The 23,621-nt window shown below is 49.4% G+C and overlaps 1 protein-coding gene across 13 annotated transcripts in view; it reads left to right on the top strand.

Annotated features, from left to right (window-relative positions):
* The window catches only part of SYNGAP1 (synaptic Ras GTPase activating protein 1), a 327,642-nt gene that overhangs the window by 174,353 nt on the left and 129,668 nt on the right, over positions 1-23,621 (top strand). For 3 of the 13 annotated variants that reach the window (XM_069746248.1, XM_069746246.1, XM_069746249.1), the window contains exons 1-2: positions 17,680-17,796; positions 18,081-18,146. The exons of 8 other annotated variants lie outside the window; for them this stretch is intronic. The gene's annotated coding sequence lies outside the window, so the exon portion shown is untranslated. Of the gene's footprint in view, positions 1-17,679; positions 18,147-23,621 lie in introns of those variants that run through there. 2 more of the 13 variants (XM_069746247.1, XM_069746245.1) reach the window with 2 other exon arrangements.

Raw genomic sequence — 23,621 nt, 5'->3', positions numbered from 1 at the left:
TGGTTCCAGCTTCAGTAAAATCATGAAAATTTATTCCAACTTTTAAAATGGAGAAACAACTCCTGGGACAGCACCATAGCACATGCGAGGTAGGCTACGCGTTTCGACCGACACAGCGGTCTTTATCACAGCTGGGCAATATACTACGTAGCTAGGCAATATACTACGTGGCTGGCCAATATACTACATGCATATTCTAGAATACCCGATGCATTAGAATCGGGCCACCATCTAGTGTATATATATATATATATATATATATATATATATATATATATATATATATATATATATATACAGTGGGGCAAAAAAGTATTTAGTCAGTCAGCAATAGTGCAAGTTCAACCACTTAAAAAGATGAGAGGCGTCTGTAATTTACATCATAGGTAGACCTCAACTATGGGAGACAAACTGAGAAAAAAAAATCCAGAAAATCACATTGTCTGTTCTTTTATCATTTTTTTTTGCATATTATGGTGGAAAATAAGTATTTGGTCAGAAACAAACAATCAAGATTTCTGGCTCTCACAGACCTGTAACTTCTTCTTTAAGAGTCTCCTCTTTCCTCCACTCATTACCTGTAGTAATGGCACCTGTTTAAACTTGTTATCAGTATAAAAAGACACCTGTGCACACCCTCAAACAGTCTGACTCCAAACTCCACTATGGTGAAGACCAAAGAGCTGTCAAAGGACACCAGAAACAAAATTGTAGCCCTGCACCAGGCTGGGAAGACTGAATCTGCAATAGCCAACCAGCTTGGAGTGAAGAAATCAACAGTGGGAGAAATAATTAGAAAATGGAAGACATACAAGACCACTGATAATCTCCCTCGATGTGGGGCTCCACGCAAAATCCCACCCCGTGGGGTCAGAATGATCACAAGAACGGTGAGCAAAAATCCCAGAACCACGCGGGGGGACCTAGTGAATGAACTGCAGAGAGCTGGGACCAATGTAACAAGGCCTACCATAAGTAACACACTACGCCACCATGGACTCAGATCCTGCAGTGCCAGACGTGTCACACTGCTTAAGCCAGTACATGTCCGGGCCCGTCTGAAGTTTGCTAGAGAGCATTTGGATGATCCAGAGGAGTTTTGGGAGAATGTCCTATGGTCTGATGAAACCAAACTGGAACTGTTTGGTAGAAACACAACTTGTCATGTTTGGAGGAAAAAGAATACTGAGTTGCATCCATCAAACACCATACCTACTGTAAAGCATGGTGGTGGAAACATCATGCTTTGGGGCTGTTTCTCTGCAAAGGGGCCAGGACGACTGATCTGGGTACATGAAAGAATGAATGGGGCCATGTATCGTGACATTTTGAGTGCAAACCTCCTTCCATCAGCAAGGGCATTGAAGATGAAACGTGGCTGGGTCTTTCAACATGACAATGATCCAAAGCACACCGCCAGGGCAACGAAGGAGTGGCTTCGTAAGAAGCATTTCAAGGTCCTGGAGTGGCCTAGCCAGTCTCCAGATCTCAACCCTATAGAAAACCTTTGGAGGGAGTTGAAAGTCCGTGTTGCCAAGCGAAAAGCCAAAAACATCACTGCTCTAGAGGAGATCTGCATGGAGGAATGGGCCAACATACCAACAACAGTGTGTGGCAACCTTGTGAAGACTTACAGAAAACGTTTGACCACTGTCATTGCCAACAAAGGATATATTATAAAGTATTGAGATGAAATTTTGTTTCTGACCAAATACTTATTTTCCACCATAATATGCAAATAAAATGTTAAAAAAATAGACAATGTGATTTTCTGGATTTTTTTTTCTCAGTTTGTCTCCCATAGTTGAGGTCTACCTATGATGTAAATTACAGACGCCTCTCATCTTTTTAAGTGGTGGAACTTGCACTATTGCTGACTGACCAAATACTTTTTTGCCCCACTGTATATATATACAGTACAGATCAAAAGTTTGGACACACCTTCTCATTTAAATATTTTTCTGTATTTTCATGACTATGAAAATTGTAAATTCACACTGAAGGCATCAAAACTATGAATTAACACATGTGGAATTATATACTTAAAACAAAGTGTGAAACCACTGAAAATATGTCTTATATTCTAGGTTCTTCAAAGTAGCCACCTTTTGCTTTGATGACTGCTTTGCACACTCTTGGCATTCTCTTCATGAGGTTCAAGAGGTAGTCACCGGAAATGGTCTTTCAACAATCTTGAAGGAGTTCCCAGAGATGCTTAGCACTTGTTGGCCCTTTTGCCTTCACGCTGCGGTCCAGCTCACCCCAAACCATCTCGATTGGGTTCAGATCTGGTGACTGTGGAGGCCAGGTCATCTGGCGTAGCCCCCCATCACTCTCCTTCTTGGTCAAATAGCCCTTACACAGCCTGGAGGTGTGTTTGGGGTCATTGTCCTGTTGAAAAATAAATGATGGTCCAACTAAACGCAAACCGGATGGAATAGCATGCCACTGCAAGATGCTGTGGTAGCCATGCTGGTTCAGTATGCTTTCAATTTTGAATAAATCTCCAACAGTGTCACCAGCAAAGCCCCCCACACCATCACACCTCCTCCTCCATGCTTCACGGTGGGAACCAGACATGTAGATTCCATCCGTTCACCTTTTCTGCGTCGCACAAAGACACGGTGGTTGGAACCAAAGATCTCAAATTTGGAATCATCAGACCAAAGCACAGATTTCCGCTGGTCTGATGTCCGTTCCTTGTGTTCTTTAGCCCAAACAAGTCTCTTCTGCTTGTTGCCTGACCTTAGCAGTGGTTTCCTAGCAGCTATTTTACCATGAAGGCCTGCTGCACAAAGTCTCCTCTTAACAGTTGTTGTAGAGATGTGTCTGCTGCTAGAACTCTGTGTGGCATTGACCTGGTCTCTAATCTGAGCTGCTGTTAACCTGTGATTTCTGAGGCTGGTGACTCGGATAAACTTATCCTCCGAAGCAGAGGTGACTCTTGGTCTTCCTTTCCTGTCGGTCCTCATGTGAGCCAGTTTCTTTGTAGCGCTTGATGGTTTTTGCCACTGCACGTGGGGACACTTTCAAAGTTTTCCCAATTTTTCGGACTGACTGACTTTCATTTCTTAAAGTAATGATGGCCACTCGTTTTTCTTTACTTAGCTGCTTTTTTCTTGCCACAATACAAATTCTAACAGTCTATTCAGTAGGACTATCAGCTGTGTATCCACCAGACTTCTGCACAACACAACTGATGGCCCCAACCCCATTTATAAGGTAAGAAATCCCACTTATTAAACCTGATAGGGCACACCTGTGAAGTGAAGACCATTCCCGATGACTACCTCTTGAAGCTCATCAAGAGAATGCCAAGAGTGTGCAAAGCAGTCATCAAAGCAAAAGGCGGCTACTTTGAAGAACCTAGAATATAAGACATATTTTAAGTTGTTTCACACTTTTTGTTAAGTATATAATTCCACATGTGTTAATTCATAGTTTTGATGCCTTCAGTGTGAATTTCAATTTTCATAGTTATGAAAATACAGAAAAATCTTTAAATGAGGTGTGTCCAAACTTTTTGTCTGTACTGTGTGTGTGAAGACTCACCTCTTCCGACAAGCCTACAGCCTGCAGTGATCCTGAACTTACTGAACTGCCGCACAACCTGCCCTACCGTCTCCTAGTGTTTCATCACCCATCCCCTGCAGACTGTGAGCCCTCGCGAGCAGGGTCTTCTCTCCTTATGTACCTGTGTGCCTTGTTATTTGCTCATGTTTAATGTATTTGTCTATATTTGCCCCGTATTCACATGTAAAGCGTCATGGAATAAATGGCGCTATAAAAATGTATAATAATAATAATAATAATAATAATATATATTGTGAGAGGTTGACACATTAAGCTGCTTCCTCAGGTAGGGTGACACGGTGGCGCAGTGGATAGCACAGCAGCATTGCAGCGCTGGCGTCCTGGGTTCAAACCCCACCAAGGACATCTGCAAAAAGTTTGTATGTTCTCTCCGTGTTTGCGTGGGTTTCCTCCGGGCACTCCGGTTTCCTTCCACATTCCAAAGACATACTGATAGGGAATTTATATTGTGAGCCCCAAGATTATATTACAGTTAGAGAATCACCTGCTGGTTTATTGTGGGTAGCATAAACTTTGGCAGGGTTCAGCAAAATAAACAGAACCTTGCTGGCATAACGGTAAAATACACAATACACAGTCCATATGAGTCCTTTCTCTGCAGTATTCACCTGCAGTTATCCCGCACAGTCCTTTAGCTCCTCTGGGAGCTATGTGGGAGTTCCTGCTCTCTCAATACACAACCCCCACTGACTGTCATGTCCAGTTATTTTACACCCATGTGATGATCACATGACCTTGACCTCACACAGGTCCTGTCAGGACTCTGCATGTGGAGATACCTCCGCCCATCCGCTCTATGGAGGTCCACTAAAACCAGCCCATAACATAGGTTACTGTTTAACCCTCTCAGCACTTAGCGTGCTGGAGGCAAAAACACTGGTTTTACATCACTGACCGCAGTATGCGCACTGACACGTATCTCCATTCACATACTAGCCAGTGACTCTGTGACAGTCTACTATATAATTGTCTATGGGTCACTTCCGTCTGTCTGTCTGTCTTTCTGTCTGTCATGGATATTCATTGGTCGCGGCCTCTGTCTGTCATGGAAATCCAAGTTGCTGATTGGTCGTGGCAAAACGCCCACGACCAATCAGCGACGGCCATAGTCTGGCAGCGAAATGGCCGCTGCTTTAGTGCCCTGCAGTCAGCGCTGAGCGCTCACACAGGGTTAATGCCAGAGTTAACGGACTGCGGTGTAATGCACTCCGTTAACGCAGCTATTAACCCTGTGTGACCATCTTTTTACTATTGATGCTGCGTATTAAAGGGTTGATTGTGACTTGTAGGATCGCTACTTCCAAGAGGTGGCGCTATAGAGTTTAAGTCCTCTTTTTCTCAGAAGAGGCAATTTGCATGTGTACATACATTACATTACTGATCCTGAGTTACATCCTGTAGTATACCCAGAGCTGCACTCACTATTCTGCTGGTGCAGTCACTGTGTACATACATTACGTTACTGATCCTGAGTTACATCCTGTATTATACTCCAGAGCTGCACTCAGTATTCTGCTGGTGCAGTCACTGTGTACATACATTACATTACTGATCCTGAGTTACATCCTGTATTATACCCCAGAGCTGCACTCACTATTCTGCTGGTGCAGTCACTGTGTACATACATTACATTACTGATCCTGAGTTACATCCTGTATTATACCCAGAGCTGCACTCACTATTCTGCTGGTGCAGTCACTGTGTACATACATTACGTTACTGATCCTGAGTTACATCCTGTATTATACTCCAGAGCTGCACTCAGTATTCTGTTGGTGCAGTCACTGTGTACATACATTACTGATCCTGAGTTACATCCTGTATTATACTCCAGAGCTGCACTCAGTATTCTGTTGGTGCAGTCACTGTGTACATACATTACATTACTGATCCTGAGTTACATCCTGTATTATACCCCAGAGCTGCACTCACTATTCTGCTGGTGCAGTCACTATGTACACACATTACATTTCTGATCCTGAGTTACATCCTGTATTATACTCCAGAGCTGCACTCACTATTCTGCTGGTGCAGTCACTGTGTACATGCATTACATTACTGATCCTGAGTTACATCCTGTATTATACTCCAGAGCTGCACTCACTATTCTGCTGGTGCAGTCACTGTGTACATACATTACAGATCCTGAGTTACATCCTGTATTCTACTCAGAGCTGCACTCACTATTCTGCTGGTGCAGTCACTGTGTACATACATTACATTTCTGATCCTGAGTTACCTCCTGTATTATACCCCAGAGCTGCACTCACTATTCTGCTGGTGCAGTCACTATGTACATACATTACTGATCGTGAGTTATATTCTGTATTATACTCCAGAGCTGCACTCACTGGGATATGTGCTGGGATAAGGTGTTATCTGAGCATGCTTGTGTGCCAACGGAGTGTCTTCAGTGTGCTTGAATAATGAGTGTGTGTTCCTGCAGCTGCATGTCTCACGGCTGTTTGAAAGCTGCAACAGATGCATGGAGGGCCTAAATAAACAGCAATCCCTGCATGTGTTGCGGCTGTTGAACAGCTGTGAGACATGCAGCCGCAGGGACTCACAGTCATTATTCAAGCACACTGAAGACACTCCGTTGGCACACAAGCATGCTCAGATAACACCTTATCCCAGCACGTCCGCTCATCACTAGTGTCTATACAATTTGTAGGACATACACTCTAAAGCCGCCTATACATTCTGTAGAGGTCTCTATGCAGTTTTTAGGGTTTTAGGGATGTTTTCATACATTTGTTAAACTTTCTATTAGTAGATATATAGGTGGTATCTATACATTCTATAGGAAGCGTTTAATGCTTTCTGTGGTTTGGTCCCTATACACCCTTCATTCAGTAGGAGTTTCCATACACTCTGTATGAATTTACACATGGTACATTCTATATGTTTTCTTTATAGTTTAAATACCACGCATTCTGTATGTACATTTTATCCTACTATTGGGAGGTGTTTTATAAGATTTCTGTGCAAACTATATGAAGGAATATATAAGTTGTTTGCGCAGCTCTCCATACTGCCTATAGGTGTCTATACATTCTAGAATGAGGTTTTCTATACTTTCTATTAGGTTTCTATACATTCTGTCCGTGACCCTGTATATTTTCTAAGGGGTATCTGAGACCCCCTCCATCCTTCAGTGTTTTCTCATCCTGTGCATTCAGTCTCTGCTCTCATCCTGTGTAATTAGTCTATCCTCTCTCATCCAGAGCCTGCAGTCTGTCTCCATCCTTCAGTCTCTGCCTTCTCATTCTGTCCATAGTTTCCTTCCATCCTCTCTCTGAACACTCTCATCCTGTCTATGCATTTTCACTCCATCTTGTTTCTCTGCATCCTGCAGTTTTTCAACCTTTTCATCCTGTTTATCGGCCTCCTCATCCCATCCATGCATTCTGCTTCCTGCAGTCTCTCTCCTCTCATCCATGCACTCTGCTTCCTGCAGTCTCTCTCCTCTCATCCATGCACTCTGCTCCTTGCACTCTCTCATCCCATCCATGCACTCTGCTTCCTGCAGTCTCTCTTCTCTCATCCCATCCATGCATTCTGCTTCCTGCAGTCTCTCTCATCCCATCCATGTAGTCTGCTTCCTGCATTCTCTTTCCTCTCATCCCATCCATGCATTCTGCTTCCTGCAGTCTCTCTCCCCTCATCCCATCCATGCACTCTGCTTCCTGCACTCTCTCTCATCCCATCCATGTAGTCTGCTTTCTGCACTCTCTCTCCTCTCATCCCATCCATGCAGTGTGCTTCCTGCAGTCTCTCTCCCCTCATTCCATCCATGCATTCTGCTTCCTGCAGTCTTTCTCCTCTCATCCATGCAGTGTGCTTCCTGCAGTCTCTCTCATCCCATCCATGCAGTGTGCTTCCTGCAGTCTCTCTCCCCTCATCCCATCCATGCATTCTGCTTCCTGCAGTCTCTCTCATCCCATCCATGTAGTCTGCTTCCTGCAGTCTCTCTCATCCCATCCATGCAGCCTGCTTCCTGCAGTCTCTCTCCCCTCATCCCATCCATGCACTCTGCTTCCTGCAGTCTTTCTCCTCTCATCCATGCAGTGTGCTTCCTGCAGTCTCTCTCATCCCATCCATGCAGTGTGCTTCCTGCAGTCTCTCTCCTCTCATACCATCCATGCATTCTGCTTCCTGCTGTCTCTCTCATCCCATCCATGTAGTCTGCTTCCTGCAGTCTCTCTCATCCCATCCATGCAGTCTGCTTCCTGCAGTCTCTCTCCCCTCATCCCATCCATGCACTCTGCTTCCTGCAGTCTCTCTCTCATCCATCCATGCAGTCTACTTCCTGCAGTCTCTCACCCATCCATGCACTCTGCTTCCTGCAGTCTCTCTCCTCTCATCCATGCACTCTGCTTCCTGCAGTCTCTCTCCTCTCATCCATGCATTCTGCTTCCTGCAGCCTCTCCTCTCATCCATGCACTCTACTTCCTGCAGTCTCTCACCCATCCATGCACTCTGCTTCCTGCAGTCTCTCACCCATCCATGCACTCTGCTTCCTGCAGTCTCTCTCCTCTCATCCATGCACTCTGCTTCCTGCAGTCTCTCTCCTCTCACCCATGCATTCTGCTTCCTGCAGCCTCTCTCCTCTCATCCATGCACTCTTCTTCCTGCAGTCTCTTTCACCCATCCATGCACTCTGCTTCCTGCAGTCTCTCTCCTCTCATCCAGTCATTCTGCTTCCTGCAGTCTCTCTCTCATCCATGCACTCTGCTTCCTGCAGTCTCTCCTCTCATCCATGCACTCTGCTTCCTGCAGTCTCTCCTCTCATCCATGCACTCTTTCCTGCAGTCTCTCCTCTCATCCATGCACTCTTTTCTTCAGTCTCTCCTCTCATCCATGCAGTCTGCTTCCTGCAGTCTTTCCTCTCATCCATGCACTGTGCTTCCTGCAGTCTCTCTCTTCTCATCCATGCACTTTGCTTCCTGCAGTCTCTCACCCATCCATGCACTCTGCTTCCTGCAGTCTCTCTCACCCATCCATGCACTCTGCTTCCTGCAGTCTCTCCTCTCATCCATGCACTCTGCTTCCTGCAGTCTCTCTCCTTTCATCCATGCATTCTGCTTCCTGCAGCCTCTCTCCTCTCATCCATGCACTCTTCTTCCTGCAGTCTTTCATCCATCCATGCACTCTGCTTCCTGCAGTCTCTCTCCTCTCATCCATGCACTCTGCTTCCTGCAGTCTCTCCTCTCATCCATGCACTCTTTCCTGCAGTCTCTCCTCTCATCCATGCACTCTGTTTCCTGCAGTCTCTCCTCTCATCCATGCACTCTGTTTCCTGCAGTCTCTCCTCTCATCCATGCACTCTGCTTCCTGCAGTCTCTCTCCTCTCATCCATGCATTCTGCTTCCTGCAGCCTCTCTCCTCTCATCCATGCACTCTTCTTCCTGCAGTCTTTCATCCATCCATGCACTCTGCTTCCTGCAGTCTCTCTCCTCTCATCCATGCACTCTGCTTCCTGCAGTCTCTCCTCTCATCCATGCACTCTGCTTCCTGCAGTCTCTCCTCTCATCCATGCACTCTGCTTCCTGCAGTCTCTCCTCTCATCCATGCACTCTTTCCTGCAGTCTCTCCTCTCATCCATGCACTCTTTTCTTCAGTCTCTCCTCTCATCCATGCACTCTGTTTCCTGCAGTCTCTCCTCTAATCCATGCACTCTGTTCCTGCAGTCTTTCCTCTCATCCATGCACTCTGTTCCTGCAGTCTCTCCTCTCATCCATGCACTCTGTTCCTGCAGTCTCTCCTCTCATCCATGCACTCTGCTTCCTGCAGTCTCTCATCCCATCCATGCACTCTGTTCCTGCAGTCTCTCCTCTCATTTATGCACTCTGTTTCCTGCAGTCTCTCCTCTCACCCATGCACTCTGTTCCTGCAGTCTCTCCTCTCATCCATGCACTCTGTTCCTGCAGTCTCTCCTCTCATCCATGCACTCTGTTCCTGCAGTCTCTCCCCTCATCCATGCACTATGTTCCTGCAGTCTCTCCTCTCATCCATGCACTCTCCTTCCTGCAGTCTCTCCTCTCATCCATGCACTCTGTTTCCTGCAGTCTCTCCTCTCATCCACTCTGTTTCCTGCAGTGTCTCCTCTCGCCCATGCACTCTGTTCCTGCAGTCTCTCCTCTCATCCATGCACTCTGTTTCCTGCAGTCTTTCCTCTCATCCATGCACTCTGTTCCTGCAGTCTCTCCTCTCATCCATGCACTCTCCTTCCTGCAGTCTCTCCTCTAATCCATGCACTCTGCTTCCTGCAGTCTCTCCTCTCATCCATGCACTGTTCCTGCAGTCTCTCCTCTCATCCATGCACTCAGTTTCCTGCAGTCTCTCCTCTCATCCATGCACTCTACTTACTGCAGTCTCTCCTCTCATCCATGCACTCAACTTACTGCAGTCTCTCCTCTCATCCGTGCACTCTGTTCCTGCAGTCTCTCCTCTCATCCATGCACTCTGTTCCTGCAGTCTTTCCTCTCATCTATGCACTCTGTTCCTGCAGTCTCTCCTCTCATCCATGCACTCTGTTCCTGCAGTCTCTCCTCTCATCCGTGCACTCTGTTCCTGCAGTCTCTCCTCTCATCCGTGCACTCTGTTCCTGCAGTCTCTCCTCTCATCCGTGCACTCTGCTTCCTGCAGTCTCTCCTCTCATCCGTGCACTCTTTCCTGCAGTCTCTCCTCTCATCCATGCACTCTGTTCCTGCAGTCTCTCCTCTCATCCATGCACTCTGTTCCTGCAGTCTCTCCTCTCATCCATGCACTCTGTTCCTGCAGTCTCTCCTCTCATCCACGCACTCTCCTTCCTGCAGTCTCTCCTCTCATCCACGCACTCTCCTTCCTGCAGTCTCTCCTCTCATCCATGCACTCTGTTCCTGCAGTCTCTCCTTTCATCCCTGCACTCTTTCCTGCAGTCTCTCCTCTCATCCATGCACTCTGTTCCTGCAGTCTCTCCTCTCATCCATGCACTCTGTTCCTGCAGTCTCTCCTCTCATCCATGCACTCTGTTCCTGCAGTCTCTCCTCTCATCCATGCACTTTGTTCCTGCAGTCTCTCCTCTCATCCCTGCACTCTTTCCTGCAGTCTCTCCTCTCATCCATGCACTCTGTTCCTGCAGTCTCTCCTCTCATCCATGCACTCTGTTCCTGCAGTCTCTCATCTCATCCATGCACTCTGTTCCTGCAGTCTCTCCTCTCATCCATGCACTATGTTCCTGCAGTCTCTCCTCTCATCCGTGCACTCTGTTCCTGCGGTCTCTCCTCTCATCCGTGCAATCTGTTCCTGCGGTCTCTCCTCTCACCCGTGCACTCTGTTCCTGCAGTCTCTCCTCTCATCCCTGCACTCTGTTCCTGCAGTCTCTCCTCTCACCCATGCACTCTGTTCCTGCAGTCTCTCCTCTCATCCCTGCACTCTGTTCCTGCAGTCTCTCCTCTCATCCATGCACTCTGTTCCTGCAGTCTCTCCTCTCATCCATGCACTCTGTTCCTGCAGTCTCTCCTCTCATCCATGCACTCTTTCCTGCAGTCTCTCCTCTCATCCGTGCACTCTGTTCCTGCAGTCTCTCCTCTCACCCGTGCACTCTGTTTCTGCAGTCTCTCCTCTCATCCGTGCACTCTGTTCCTGCAGTCTCTCCTCTCATCCATGCACTCTGCTTCCTGCAGTCTCTCATCCCATCCATGCACTCTGTTCCTGCAGTCTCTCCTCTCATTTATGCACTCTGTTTCCTGCAGTCTCTCCTCTCACCCATGCACTCTGTTCCTGCAGTCTCTCCTCTCATCCATGCACTCTGTTCCTGCAGTCTCTCCTCTCATCCATGCACTCTGTTCCTGCAGTCTCTCCCCTCATCCATGCACTATGTTCCTGCAGTCTCTCCTCTCATCCATGCACTCTCCTTCCTGCAGTCTCTCCTCTCATCCATGCACTCTGTTTCCTGCAGTCTCTCCTCTCATCCACTCTGTTTCCTGCAGTCTCTCCTCTCGCCCATGCACTCTGTTCCTGCAGTCTCTCCTCTCATCCATGCACTCTGTTTCCTGCAGTCTTTCCTCTCATCCATGCACTCTACTTACTGCAGTCTCTCCTCTCATCCACTCTGTTTCCTGCAGTCTCTCCTCTCGCCCATGCACTCTGTTCCTGCAGTCTCTCCTCTCATCCATGCACTCTGTTTCCTGCAGTCTCTCCTCTCATCCACTCTGCTTCCTGCAGTCTCTCCTCTCATCCATGCACTGTTCCTGCAGTCTCTCCTCTCATCCATGCACTCAGTTTCCTGCAGTCTCTCCTCTCATCCATGCACTCTACTTACTGCAGTCTCTCCTCTCATCCATGCACTCAACTTACTGCAGTCTCTCCTCTCATCCGTGCACTCTGTTCCTGCAGTCTCTCCTCTCATCCATGCACTCTGTTCCTGCAGTCTTTCCTCTCATCTATGCACTCTGTTCCTGCAGTCTCTCCTCTCATCCATGCACTCTGTTCCTGCAGTCTCTCCTCTCATCCGTGCACTCTGTTCCTGCAGTCTCTCCTCTCATCCGTGCACTCTGTTCCTGCAGTCTCTCCTCTCATCCGTGCACTCTGCTTCCTGCAGTCTCTCCTCTCATCCGTGCACTCTTTCCTGCAGTCTCTCCTCTCATCCATGCACTCTTTCCTGCAGTCTCTCCTCTCATCCATGCACTCTGTTCCTGCAGTCTCTCCTCTCATCCATGCACTTTGTTCCTGCAGTCTCTCCTCTCATCCCTGCACTCTTTCCTGCAGTCTCTCCTCTCATCCATGCACTCTTTCCTGCAGTCTCTCCTCTCATCCATGCACTCTGTTCCTGCAGTCTCTCCTCTCATCCATGCACTCTGTTCCTGCAGTCTCTCCTCTCATCCATGCACTCTGTTCCTGCAGTCTCTCCTCTCATCCATGCACTATGTTCCTGCAGTCTCTCCTCTCATCCGTGCACTCTGTTCCTGCGGTCTCTCCTCTCATCCGTGCAATCTGTTCCTGCGGTCTCTCCTCTCACCCGTGCACTCTGTTCCTGCAGTCTCTCCTCTCATCCCTGCACTCTGTTCCTGCAGTCTCTCCTCTCACCCATGCACTCTGTTCCTGCAGTCTCTCCTCTCATCCCTGCACTCTGTTCCTGCAGTCTCTCCTCTCATCCATGCACTCTGTTCCTGCAGTCTCTCCTCTCATCCATGCACTCTGTTCCTGCAGTCTCTCCTCTCATCCATGCACTCTTTCCTGCAGTCTCTCCTCTCATCCGTGCACTCTGTTCCTGCAGTCTCTCCTCTCACCCGTGCACTCTGTTCCTGCAGTCTCTCCTCTCATCCCTGCACTCTGTTCCTGCAGTCTCCTCACCCATGCACTCTGTTCCTGCAGTCTCTCCTCTCATCCCTGCACTCTGTTCCTGCAGTCTCTCCTCTCATCCACGCACTCTTTCCTGCAGTCTCTCCTTCCTGCAGTCTCTCCTCTCATCCATGCACTCTTTCCTGCAGTCTCTCCTCTCATCCATGCACTCTTTCCTGCAGTCTCTCCTCTCATCCCTGCACTCTGTTCCTGCAGTCTCTCCTCTCATCCATGCACTCTTTCCTGCAGTTTCTCCTCTCATCCATGCACTCTCCTTCCTGCAGTCTCTCCTCTCATCCATGCACTCTGTTCCTGCAGTCTCTCCTCTCATCCGTGCACTCTGTTCCTGCAGTCTCTCCTTTCATCCACGCACTCTACTTACTGCAGTCTCTCCTCTCATCCGTGCACTCTGTTCCTGCAGTCTCTCCTCTCATCCACGCACTCTGCTCCTGCAGTCTCTCCTCTCATCCACGAACTCTGCTCCTGCAGTCTCTCCTCTCATCCATGCACTGTTTCCTGCAGTCTCTCCTCTCATCCATGCACTCTTTCCTGCAGTCTCTCCTCTCATCCATGCACTCTTTCCTGCAGTCTCTCCTCTCATCCATGCACTCTGTTCCTGCAGTCTCTCCTCTCATCCATGCACTCTGTTCCTGCAGTCTCTCCTCTCATCCACGCACTCTGTTCCTGCAGTCTCTCCTCTCATCCACGCACTCTGCTCCTGCAGTCTCTCCTCTCATCCATGCACTGTTTCCTGCAGTCTCTCCTCTCATCCATGCACTCTTTCCTGCAGTCTCTCCTCTCATCCATGCACTCTGTTCCTGCAGTCTCTCCTCTCATCCATGCACTCTGTTCCTGCAGTCTCTCCTCTCATCCGTGCACTCTGTTCCTGCAGTCTCTCTCCTCTTATCCGTGCACTCTTTCCTGCAGTCTCTCCTCTCATCCGTGCACTGTTTCCTGCAGTCTCTCCTCTCATCCATGCACTCTGTTCCTGCAGTCTCTCCTCTCATCCATGCACTCTGTTCTGCAGTCTCTCCTCTCATCCATGCACTCTTTCCTGCAGTCTCTCCTCTCATCCATGCACTCTGTTCCTGCAGTCTCTCCTCTCATCCATGCACTCTTTCCTGCAGTCTCTCCTCTCATCCATGCACTCTTTCCTGCAGTCTCTCCTCTCATCCCTGCACTCTGTTCCTGCAGTCTCTCCTCTCATCCATGCACTCTTTCCTGCAGTCTCTCCTCTCATCCATGCACTGTCCTTCCTGCAGTCTCTCCTCTCATCCATGCACTCTGTTCCTGCAGTCTCTCCTCTCATCCGTGCACTCTGTTCCTGCAGTCTCTCCTCTCATCCACGCACTCTACTTACTGCAGTCTCTCCTCTCATCCGTGCACTCTGTTCCTGCAGTCTCTCCTCTCATCCACGCACTCTGCTCCTGCAGTCTCTCCTCTCATCCACGCACTCTGCTCCTGCAGTCTCTCCTCTCATCCATGCACTGTTTCCTGCAGTCTCTCCTCTCATCCATGCACTCTTTCCTGCAGTCTCTCCTCTCATCCAAGCACTCTTTCCTGCAGTCTCTCCTCTCATCCATGCACTCTGTTCCTGCAGTCTCTCCTCTCATCCATGCACTCTGTTCCTGCAGTCTCTCCTCTCATCCACGCACTCTGTTCCTGCAGTCTCTCCTCTCATCCACGCACTCTGCTCCTGCAGTCTCTCCTCTCATCCATGCACTGTTTCCTGCAGTCTCTCCTCTCATCCATGCACTCTTTCCTGCAGTCTCTCCTCTCATCCATGCACTCTGTTCCTGCAGTCTCTCCTCTCATCCATGCACTCTGTTCCTGCAGTCTCTCCTCTCATCCGTGCACTCTGTTCCTGCAGTCTCTCTCCTCTTATCCGTGCACTCTTTCCTGCAGTCTCTCCTCTCATCCGTGCACTGTTTCCTGCAGTCTCTCCTCTCATCCATGCACTCTGTTCCTGCAGTCTCTCCTCTCATCCATGCACTCTGTTCCTGCAGTCTCTCCTCTCATCCATGCACTCTTTCCTGCAGTCTCTCCTCTCATCCATGCTCTCTGTTCCTGCAGTCTCTCCTCTCATCCATGCACTGTTTCCTGCAGTCTCTCCTCTCATCCATGCACTCTGTTCCTGCAGTCTCTCCTCTCATCCCTGCACTCTTTCCTGCAGTCTCTCCTCTCATCCATGCACTCTGTTCCTGCAGTCTCTCCTCTCATCCATGCACTCTTTCCTGCAGTCTCTCCTCTCATCCATGCACTCTTTCCTGCAGTCTCTCCTCTCATCCATGCACTCTGTTCCTGCAGTCTCTCCTCTCATCCATGCACTCTTTCCTGCAGTCTCTCCTCTCATCCATGCACTCTGTTCCTGCAGTCTCTCCCCTCATCCATGCACTGTTTCCTGCAGTCTCTCCTCTCATCCCTGCACTCTTTTCTGCAGTCTCTCCTCTCATCCATGCACTCTGTTCCTGCAGTCTCTCCTCTCATCCGTGCACTCTGTTCCTGCAGTCTCTCTCCTCTCATCCCTGCACTCTTTCCTGCAGTCTCTCCTCTCATCCATGCACTCTGTTCCTGCAGTCTCTCCTCTCATCCATGCACTCTCCTTCCTGCAGTCTCTCCTCTCATCCATGCACTCTTTCCTGCAGTCTCTCCTCTCATCCCTGCACTCTTTTCTGCAGTCTCTCCTCTCATCCATGCACTGTTTCCTGCAGTCTCTCCTCTCATCCCTGCACTCTTTCCTGCAGTCTCTCCTCTCATCCATGCACTGTTTCCTGCAGTCTCTCCTCTCATCCCTGCACTGTTTTCTGCAGTCTCTCCTCTCATCCATGCACTGTTTCCTGCAGTCTCTCCTCTCATCCCTGCACTTTTTTCTGCAGTCTCTCCTCTCATCCATGCACCGTTTCCTGCAGTCTCTCCTCTCATCCCTGCACTCTTTTCTGCAGTCTCTCCTCTCATCCATGCACTGTTTCCTGCAGTCTCTCCTCTCATCCATGCACTCTTTTCTGCAGTCTCTCCTCTCATCCATGCACTCTTTCCTGCAGTCTCTCCTCTCATCCATGCTCTCTGTTCCTGCAGTCTCTCCTCTCATCCATGCACTGTTTCCTGCAGTCTCTCCTCTCATCCATGCACCGTTTCCTGCAGTCTCTCCTCTCATCCCTGCACTTTTTTCTGCAGTCTCTCCTCTCATCCATGCACTGTTTCCTGCAGTCTCTCCTCTCATCCCTGCACTTTTTTCTGCAGTCTCTCCTCTCATCCATGCACTGTTTCCTGCAGTCTCTCCTCTCATCCATGCACCGTTTCCTGCAGTCTCTCCTCTCATCCCTGCACTCTCTCCTCTCATCCATGCACTGTTTCCTGCAGTCTCTCCTCTCATCCCTGCACTCTTTCCTGCAGTCTCTCCTCTCATCCATGCACTGTTTCCTGCAGTCTCTCCTCTCATCCCTGCACTTTTTTCTGCAGTCTCTCCTCTCATCCATGCACTGTTTCCTGCAGTCTCTCCTCTCATCCATGCACTCTTTCCTGCAGTCTCTCCTCTCATCCATGCACTGTTTCCTGCAGTCTCTCCTCTCATCCCTGCACTCTTTCCTGCAGTCTCTCCTCTCATCCCTGCACTCTTTTCTGCAGTCTCTCCTCTCATCCATGCACTGTTTCCTGCAGTCTCTCCTCTCATCCATGCACTCTTTCCTGCAGTCTCTCCTCTCATCCCTGCACTCTTTCCTGCAGTCTCTCCTCTCATCCATGCACTCTTTCCTGCAGTCTCTCCTCTCATCCCTGCACTCTTTCCTGCAGTCTCTCCTCTCATCCCTGCACTCTGTTCCTGCAGTCTCTCCTCTCATCCATGCACTGTTTCCTGCAGTCTCTCCTCTCATCCCTGCACTCTGTTCCTGCAGTCTCTCCTCTCATCCATGCACTGTTTCCTGCAGTCTCTCCTCTCATCCATGCACTCTTTCCTGCAGTCTCTCCTCTCATCCATGCACTCTTTCCTGCAGTCTCTCCTCTCATCCATGCTCTCTGTTCCTGCAGTCTCTCCTCTCATCCATGCACTCTTTCCTGCAGTCTCTCCTCTCATCCATGCTCTCTGTTCCTGCAGTCTCTCTCCTCTCATCCATGCACTGTTTCCTGCAGTCTCTCCTCTCATCCCTGCACTTTTTTCTGCTGTCTCTCCTCTCATCCATGCACTGTTTCCTGCAGTCTCTCCTCTCATCCCTGCACTCTTTCCTGCAGTCTCTCCTCTCATCCCTGCACTGTTTCCTGCAGTCTCTCCTCTCATCCCTGCACTTTTTTCTGCTGTCTCTCCTCTCATCCATGCACTGTTTCCTGCAGTCTCTCCTCTCATCCATGCACTGTTTCCTGCAGTCTCTCCTCTCATCCCTGCACTCTTTCCTGCAGTCTCTCTCCTCTCGCTGTGTGGAAGGAGTTAAGAGGTCTCTCTGTGATAGGACAGGGTACGCGCACAGTTGCTTAGTAACAGAGACGTTTCTCGCTCAGCTCAACTCTCTTCTCTCCAAATCTCTCATTTTTTCCTTCTTTCCTTTGCTCCCTCTCTTCCGCTCTGCCCGTCCATCCCGCCGCCTCATCCTCCGTCTCTTCCCCATCTCCGCCGCCCCCTAACTTCTCTCCTTCCTCTTTTCCTCCATCCATCTCCCTGTTGCGCCTCTTTTTCCTCCTGCTTCTTCCCATATTGCGCGTCCTTCCTTGTCGTCACCATTTTCTTCCTTCTTTTCCCTCCATTGCTGTGAAGTAGTTAAGCGGCGGTCCCCCCGTGCGTGTCCCTGTGCTAGGAGGGGGCGTGCACACAGTTGCCTGGTTACCACGCTCACAGTGACATCCCTGTGAACACGGAAGGATGCAGCGCTCGCTGGTCCTGGGAGCTGGGTAACGTGGAGGCCTCTACCTGCACACACCCTGCCCCGGGCACCCTGCCCTGCATGCCTTCACCCTCCTGCCCTGCATGCCTTCACCCTCCTGCCTTTACACTGGAGAGCATCACACCCTGCTCATGTTGGACCGTCCAGCCTGGAGTCGACCCTCGTCAACTCTGCACACTTTTCTGCATGCTTTGCCCTTCTCCCCCATTACTCTGCACCCCCCATCCCCTCACCAGTCACCCCATCCCTCCTGCACCCTCCTCACTTGTGTTTGGGGTTCATCATCCACAGCTTGGGCCTAGTCAAGGTCTTGAACATGAAATTTGATGGCAACTGAACGATTCGCTGAGTCCTGAGGTGAGAGAGAAGCCTGGTGTAGTGTGCCCACATGTGTGTCCTCTGCCGGCAGCACCCCTATGGCAGAAGAAGTGCGTCTCTGTGCGTTTCCGTCTGTGCGTCTTACGTCCTCGGATAGACTGATTGCAGCAGGGTCTGGTAACTTCTTCTCTGGAGCTGGCAGGGCTGGGTGTATGTGTACCTGTGCGTGACCTGGGACGGTTCTGAGTGTATGTGTACCTGTGCGTGACCTGGGACGGTTCTGGGTGTACGTGTACCTGTGCGTGACCTGGGACGGTTCTGGGTGTATGTGTACCTGTGCGTGACCTGGGACGGTTCTGGGTGTATGTGTACCTGTGGGTGAGCGGGGACGGTTCTGGGTGTATGTGTACCTGTGGGTGACCGGGGACGGTTCTGGGTGTATGTGTACCTGTGGGTGACCGGGGACGGTTCTGGGTGTATGTGTACATGTGCTTGAGCGGGGACGGTTCTGAGTGTATGTGTACCTGTGGGTGACCGGGGACGGTTCTGGGTGTATGTTTACCTGTGGGTGACCCGGGACGGTTCTGGGTGTATGTGTACCTGTGGGTGACCCGGGGACGGTTCTGGGTGTATGTGTACCTGTGCTTGCCCGCGGACGGTTCTGGGTGTATGTGTACCTGTGTGTGACCGGGGACAGTTCTGGGTGTATGTGTACCTGTGCTTGCCCGCGGACGGTTCTGGGTGTATGTGTACCTGTGTGTGACCGGGGACGGTTCTGGGTGTATGTGTACCTGTCCGTGACCGGGGACAGTTCTGGGTGTATGTGTACCTGTGGGTGACCCGGGGACGGTTCTGGGTGTATGTGTACCTGTGGGTGACCCGGGGACGGTTCTGGGTGTATGTGTACCTGTGGGTGACCCGGGACGGTTCTGGGTGTATGTGTACCTGTCCGTAACCGGGGACAGTTCTGGGTGTATGTGTACCTGTGGGTGACCCGGGGACGGTTCTGGGTGTATGTGTACCTGTGGGTGAATGGGGACGGTTCTGGGTGTATGTGTACCTGTGGGTGACCCGGGACGGTTCTGGGTGTATGTGTACCTGTGGGTGACCCGGGACGGTTCTGGGTGTATGTGTACCTGTCCGTGACCGGGGACAGTTCTGGGTGTATGTGTACCTGTGGGTGACCCGGGGACGGTTCTGGGTGTATGTGTACCTGTGGGTGAGCGGGGACGGTTCTGGGTGTATGTGTACCTGTGGGCGACCGGGGACGGTTCTGGGTGTATGTGTACCTGTGGGTGACCCGGGACGGTTCTGGGTGTACGTGTACCTGTGCGTAACCGGGGACGGTTCTGGACAGCAGGGTTGCAGGCTGGTATTACAACAGGCAGCAAGATTCCCATTTATTCTGTGGCATATGGTGACGAACAGATTGATCCATAAATTAATGAGGAGGGCAGCGAGTATATCTGTGTGCACATTTACCGTGGCCGCGCTCTATAGGTGTGCGATGTGTGTATGTGAGCATGGTATATACAGCTGTGTGCATACATGGCATGTGCCTCTATACAGTACCTGTGTGTTCTGCAGGCTGCATGTCTGTGTGTGGGTGGATTATATACTTGTATAGAATGATTTCACTGCTGTGAGCCGGCGCATTTCAATGTGTCTGTGTGGGCGTCTGCACAGAGCTCTGTGTGTTTTATATACAGCTTTGTGTGTGTTCCTGTGTGTTACCGTGTGTCTTGTGCTGAAATTCCACATTTTTCTCAGATTTCCCATCTCACATGAGTGTGCATGCCGGTCTCTGGTCACCGATGTGCATGTATGTCAGCGTCCTGGTGTGTAATAATGCTATGGGGACGTGCATTTTATCTATTTTGCTCGACACTTTGCATTTGTCTTCCCTCTGCTATGAATCAGTATTCACCAAGGCTTTGAATGTACAGGCCGGTGCTTGCTGGAGTGCAGCCACATTTAGCAAAGCAGCATAGTAAATTACTTTGGGAAAGACATATGTTCAGCAATCTTCAACCTTCGTTAAAATGTGATGCATAAACTCGGCACGTTTCCATTTGTTTGCACTTCTAGAATATGATGAAGTAGGACCTGCGGGAACTTTTTCTGCTCCACTGGGTCACTGCAATTCCTAGAGCAGCACCTGATCGTTGTCTGTTATACTGGACAGGTCCCCTCACCTGCGCTGTACCCTGTGCTCTGCCATTTTGTACAATATCTGCCTCTTACTTTACATTCGTTGTTTTAGATCTTGATATAGTTTGGTAACTCTTGTTAGATCCACCAGTACATGTCCAGCTTTGGATGGAAGTTTTAGTGGTCAGTGCTCCAATGATTGGTGATGATGGTGTGCGTTCCACCCGGAGATTTCTTTGTTGGCCATTGAGGTTGGATGGAAGTCAATATTTGTTTCAAAAAGACTCGACATTTTATTCAAAGTAGAAAGCTATCTGCAAAAATATTGTGGATCTAGCTGATCCACTCATGGTTAGTGATGTTAGACAGTCTCCTATGGCTTCCAGAGAGGGCTGTTCCAAGAAGAAATCACTTGTGTTCATTTTCGCACCGATTCCGGATGACTACAACTTACAGGGGCGATGATGGCTCATAACCCCAACAAGATGAACTTTTTTCTATTGAGGAGACAATTATTTTTGAAGATGATTCTATAATGCATTAAACCATTATGGAGCATTAACACTGAGCAAGTAGATTCTGTATGGCCGCCGGACCGGAGCTCTGAGAGCGACAGAATCCCCAATGCCTCTTCTGATTAGCAGGCATCATGCCACAATGTGCAGGACCTACAAGTCAGAGGAAGCAGTGAGGATTCCCGCCGATTGCAGGGCTCCTGTCCAGCGGTCATGGACTACTGATGTGGCTGCAGGACATTGGTAGCGGGAATCAGTTTTCTTATCGTCGAGTTGACATATATTTCAGCTTTGGATTTTTACACTGCTGTACTATAGGCCACATGCACTAGTCCTGTGCAGTGCTAGGAAAGGCTGCTCCACTGTCTTTTATGACAGCCTAGCATCTTCTGTCGTGATCAGAGTGACCTCCATTCTCAGTTGCTTTAGTCACTATGGTCTGTGATGACCTCTTCATAATCAAGGGTTATAATTTGTCAACTATCCAAAGGAGAGCAGAGATCTGAAATCCTAGTGGGGATGGAGCAATAGCTTCTCATGTGTGCCACTGCTTCATTCATTCTCTACGGGAGTGCCAGACAAAGCTAAATGCTGTACCCAACTTTCTCCAATAGTCCAATAGAGAATGAATGGAGCTGTGGCCTGCGTGCATTGTTGTCACCAATTAGAATCCAGCTGGGTGACCAATAATGATAAACAAATGATCACCTAACCCTTTAAAGGGAACCTGTCACCTGAATTTGGCGGGACCGGTTTTCGGGCATATGGGCGGAGTTTTCAGGTGTTTGATTCCCCCTTTCCTTACCCGCTGGCTGCATGCTGGCCGCAATATTGGATTAAAGTTCATTCTCTGTCTTCCGTAGTACATGCCTGCGCAAGGCAAGATTCAAACACCTGAAAACTCCGCCCATATGACCGAAAACCGGTCCTGCCAAATTCAGGTGACAGGTTCCCTTTAATCTAGTCACTGGCTTTCCCAGTGCCATGACGGTAGATTGTGGGACCCAGATGATGACATAGTTCATAATATATACAGTAGTATACATACAATATAAGTGAGAAAAAAAACATACTAGACATCCACACAAACGTTCTAATCTGAAAAATTGATCACAAAATACAATATCTCTGTCATAAAATATGCTCTCATATGGCCATGGCAATGAAAAAAGTAAAAAAAAAAAAAGTTTTGGCTGCCAAAGTGCAGAAAGTGAAAAATGAAAAAATATAGCTGTTCATTAATCTTCTATTCTGTCCTGAAAATATGGATTTGGAACCCAGAATCCTCTACAGCAGTGATCCACAAGCTTTCTTTCCAAAAGAGCCACATTTCAGCTCTGATAGAGGGTTGCAGCCTCATCCAGAACCCCCTAGTAGTGACATCAAGGCTCTCCTTCGCCCCTTCTCCCACAGTAGTGATACCCAGAGTCCGGTATAAAGACAACCAACGTTTTCGGATAGACATCACACCTAGGCAGTGTAGTTAGGCTATGTTCACACCTTGCGTCGGGTCCCTGCGTGTCCTCCCGCAGCGGATTTGATAAATCTGCAGGGCAAAACAACTGCGGTTCTCCCTGCAGATTTATCGCGGTTTGTTCCGCGTTTTCCGCTGCGGGTTTCCGCCTATACTATTGATGCTGCATATGCAGCAATATGCAGCATCAATAGTAATGTTAAAAATAATAAAAATTGGTTATACTCACCCTCTGATGTCCGGATCTCCTGGGCGCTGCACCCGGCGGTCCGGTTCCAAAGATGCTGTGGGAGAAGGACCCTTCGTGACGTCACGGTCATGTGACCGCGACGTCACCGCAGGTCCTGGTCGCACAGCAACTCTGACCGGATGGCCGCGTGCAGCGCCCAGGAGCTCCGGACATCAGAGGGTGAGTATAACCAGATTTTTTATTTTTTAACCCCAAATATGGTTCCCAGGGCCGGGAGGAGAGTCTCCTCTCCTCCACCCCGGGTACCACCCGCACATTATCCGCTTACTTCCCGCAACGTGGGCACAGCCCCATGCGGGAAGTAAGCGGTTCAATGTATTCCTATGGGTGCAGAATCGCAGCGATTCTGCACAAAGAAGTGACATGCTGCGGGTTGTAAACCGCTGCGTTCCCGCGCGGTTTTTCCCGCAGCATGTGCACAGCGGTTTGCGGTTTCCATAGGGTTTACATGTTACTGTAAACGCTATGGAAACTGCTGCGGACCCGCAGCATCAAAATCGCGGCGGTTCCGCGGTAAAAACCGCTAAGTGTGAATATAGCCTTACACCCAGAGGGTTCCCACTTTACCCACCTTCAGTATTCTGGCATCAAGCACTCCCACTCCATCATCCTATTCTAAGGGGAGTACTTGCTCATCCAGAGATGCTCTTCTGCGTTGGGCTACTCACAAAAGTCACCATCTGGACCTCATAACTGTTTGCTAGACCTGTTGCTAACGTACCAAGCTGGAATACAGATGTGAGCCACACATCATGGGCCCGCGAGCCACATGTGTCTCCTGAGTCACAGGTTGGGGCCCCGCTCTACAGGATGGAGCAGTTCAGTTCAGGATGCGTTCAGTGTCCATGGGACTGCTGGCGAAAACAGTTGAGCGCTCTTGTGTTCCTGACAGTCCCATAGACAATCTTTGAAACCGAGGTCAAGGATTCGCACCTCTGCTTCTTTCAGAAAGGGCTTGTATTGTCCAGGATGCTGGAGGTCCCGGCTGTCAGAACCCAGCGATCAGTAAATTATTCCCTATGCTATGATTCTGAGAATAACTCTTTAACCAAACTGGTCCTGAAGTGTGACCCATGAGAGCATTGCAGGACATGGTGAGGAGCTCACTGATTACTATGTTATAG

Source organism: Ranitomeya imitator, chromosome 2 (assembly GCF_032444005.1).
Source record: "Ranitomeya imitator isolate aRanImi1 chromosome 2, aRanImi1.pri, whole genome shotgun sequence".
Lineage (NCBI taxonomy): Eukaryota > Metazoa > Chordata > Amphibia > Anura > Dendrobatidae > Ranitomeya > Ranitomeya imitator.
This window is presented reverse-complemented; position numbering and strand designations above follow the sequence as displayed.